Raw genomic sequence first — 3,613 nt, 5'->3', positions numbered from 1 at the left:
ATGTAATTCGTGTGATGTGAGTGCCTGGTCTTATCTCTTTATCTCACCTGTTCTCTTTAGTCTCCATTTTTCTTCAGCAATATACCTTATTGGGGAATAATTGATTAAATGTTAGTATCCATTCTTTAACTTGTATTTGGCTAGGGTCACTTTGATCCATTTCTCTTTTGATCATGATCATGGAAAATCCCATGAGAAAAATGAATGTGAATGAAAATATGATTAAGGACGTTTCATTGTTTTGCTAATGTCGCAATTCAAGTTCTGTACTTGCAGCTTCCTCAACCTGGATGTGGTTTTTGCAGATTTTGCCTTTGAATAACCTAAAACACTGAGGCTCCAGGCTGTTTCCCACAGAGACAACTTGGTCCTGTGGGGAGCAGTCCCAGCTGGTCAGGATAAAAACTCTTCAATTTGGACAAAACGGGGACTTGGTGTTTTCTGAACGACCTACTCCACAACAGTGGTTTACTTATATAAACAAGGTGTGGATTCCTTCTATCTTGGCACCTGTACTCAAAATAGAGTAACTTACAGCAAAGTGCTTCTAACATGGAGTAACTCAGGGTTAAACACAGCCTGAAAACTACTGTTTTATGTATCGTGGAATCACTCAGAGTGGGGCACAACCTGCTCCTCACCAGCACAAAACAAAACAAGTCAAAACAAAATAACAAAACCCAGGCCCCAATGTGAAATTCAAAATATCTGACATCCAATACAAATCTATCAAATTTACAAAGAGGCAGGATAGAATTACATGTACTTACTAGGATATAATATCCATGGAAGCAAACATAGAAACAACCGATGGAATTGGCAGACACACATTAAACTAGTCACCAGAAACACACGTCCTGTGTTGAAGAAAGTAGAGGAAAGGAAAATGGAAGGAGACAGAAAAATATTTGAAGAAGTAAGGGCTTATATATTTATAATTTCCTAGAGTATAAAAGTATCAGATTTAAAATTTCAACAAGCTCTAAGAAGAAAAAATACAGAAAAAAAATTCTGGAAGAAACATCTTGGGCAAATTCTTGAAAAACAGTGGCAAACAAAATATTCAAAGAAACTATGGTGGTGTAGCTTGGTGGTAGAGTACCTGCCCAGCATGTACAAAGCTCTGGGTTCAATTCACAGTACAGGAAAACAAAACAAAACAAAACAAAACAAACAAACAAACAAACAAAACATTACACACATAGGCTCAAAGCTAAGCATAGTACATTTCTTGTTGCAAAATGATTCTCATGTCTGAATATATACCTCCCAAATTCGTGTGTTGAAGTTCTAAACACAAGTACTTCAGAAAGCATAGAGACCTTAGAGGTAATTAAGTTAAAATGAAGCCATTAGGTTGGTTCCTACTCCATATGACTGGTTTCCTCATAGGAAGAGAATAGAACCCAGGAACACAGAGGGAAGACCACGTGGAGACAGGGAGACGATGGCCTTTCACAAGCCAAGGAGAGCTCTCAGAAGAAACTCACTCTAGTAACACCTTGATCTGGAACTTGTCATCTCAAAAACTGTGAGAAGATAAATTTCTGTGGAGCTTTGTATGGCAACCTGAAAAATTCTGTGTAATAATAGAGCAAAATTTTTAAAGGGCTGAAAAAAAAAATCCTGAAAATATTGAACTCCATCTCCAACAAAAAATATCTTTCAAGAATGCAGGTGAAGACATTTCAAGGCTAGAGTTGTGGTACTAAGTTCAAGGCCAAAATGGGCAATTTAGTTTGACTCTTTCTCAAAAAAAAAAAAAAAGTGGAGTGGAGAAGGAGCTCAGTTGTAGAGCAGCCAGAATTCAATCAACAGTACTCTAAAAATTATTTTTTAGGCATTAATATCTAAGAGAATTTACTGCCAGCAGACCTGAACTAAAATAAACGATGACAAAAGTTCTTTAAGCAGAAGGAAAAATGCTATTAGATTTGTACAAAAAGCTAAAGAGAATCATGAATCATAAATATACAAATACATAAAAATTATTTTTTTCCATTTTTAAGTGTTAAAAGCAACATTAATAAAATTTCACTGTGGGATTTACAATGTAAAACTAAAATGAACTACAGTAAGGCACAAAGGATGGGATGGGCAACCTGTGATGTAGAACTTCTGTCTACTGTACACATATGCATATAACTTCCTTAGATATACTGTTGTAAAGTTGCACACTATAGGTGAAGTGGTATTTTATTTTTTGAAGGTATACTGAAATAAATTGAATATGTATGTTGCAAAACTTAGAGCAACAGCTAAAACAACAATGAGAAGGATGGCAACAGAAACAAAGAGGTACAGATAACAAGCCATTTTAACTTGAGATAAAATGGAATACTAAAAATATGCTGAACCCCAAACAAGGCAAGTGAAGAAGAGAAAAGGAATAAAGAAAAAGTGTAAAAAGCAGGAAACAGGTAGCAAGCTGATATTTAATGATGGTTTCATTAAATTTAAGTAGTCTAAATACTCCAGTTAAAAGACATAGACCATCTCACAGGGTCAGGAAGCAAAACTGAGCTATTTGCTAGATTTCAAGTTACACTCTTTACATATAAATAGGATGATTGTTTAAAGTAACAGGATGATCAAAGATGTATCATGTAACCACTAATGAAAAGAAAGCTAAAGTGGCCACGTTCATATTAGACAAAAGATTTCAGAGCAAGAATTATTATCAAGGATAATGAAGGATTATATCTAATCATGAAGATGAATTTATCAAGACAACATAATTCTAATATATGAACAACTACTAATAGAGATTTAAAATACATGAGACAAAACCTGATAGAACTGAAAGGAGAAGTAGTTAACAAAGTAGAATGTTATGTATAAATTTTCAAATTAATATAGAATATTCATTAGAAAAGACCATAATGTAGACCATAAAACCACTGTCAAAAGTTTAAGAGGATGAAAATCATATAAATTAAGTTCTTTGATCATGATGGAATTAAGCAAGAAATTATTAGCAGAAATATAGCTGGAAAATCCCAAATATTTGAGAATTAAATAATACACTCTAAATAACACATAGATAAAGCATAGATCACATGAATGGTTAGAAATGTTTTGAAATGAATTGGAATAAAAATGCAGTGTATCTAAATTTATGGGATATAGCCAAAAATGCTTAGAGAGGAATGGATATCTTTAAATGCCTTCTTATAATAGAAAGATCTTAAATCCCAAAGATCTTAAAACCCAAAGTTTTCTCCTTAAAAGTGTAGAAAATGAAAAGCAAATTAATATCAAAGTAGAAGAAAGAAAAATATAAAGAGCAGAAATCAATGAAATTTAAAACAGAAAGATATCTTTTAAAACAAAAAACCCTATTCAATTGAGAAAATAAAGACAATTGAGAGAATTTTGAAGGTTGAACATGTAAAGCAGAAGACACAAATTACCAATATCAGAAGTGAAAGAAAGAATATGACCACAGACATTATTGAAAGGACAATAAGAGACTATCATGACTAACTTGATGCCAATAAATTTGAGAGAATTGATAAAATAAACAAGTTCCATTTGTCCAAAACCACAAACTACAAAGCTTTTCAAAAAGAAAGTTCCTAAAGAAATAGGGAATATATTTATTGGACACTTT

Source organism: Marmota marmota, unplaced genomic scaffold (assembly GCF_001458135.2).
Source record: "Marmota marmota marmota unplaced genomic scaffold, marMar, whole genome shotgun sequence".
Lineage (NCBI taxonomy): Eukaryota > Metazoa > Chordata > Mammalia > Rodentia > Sciuridae > Marmota > Marmota marmota.
Note: the sequence above shows the minus strand (reverse complement) of the source record.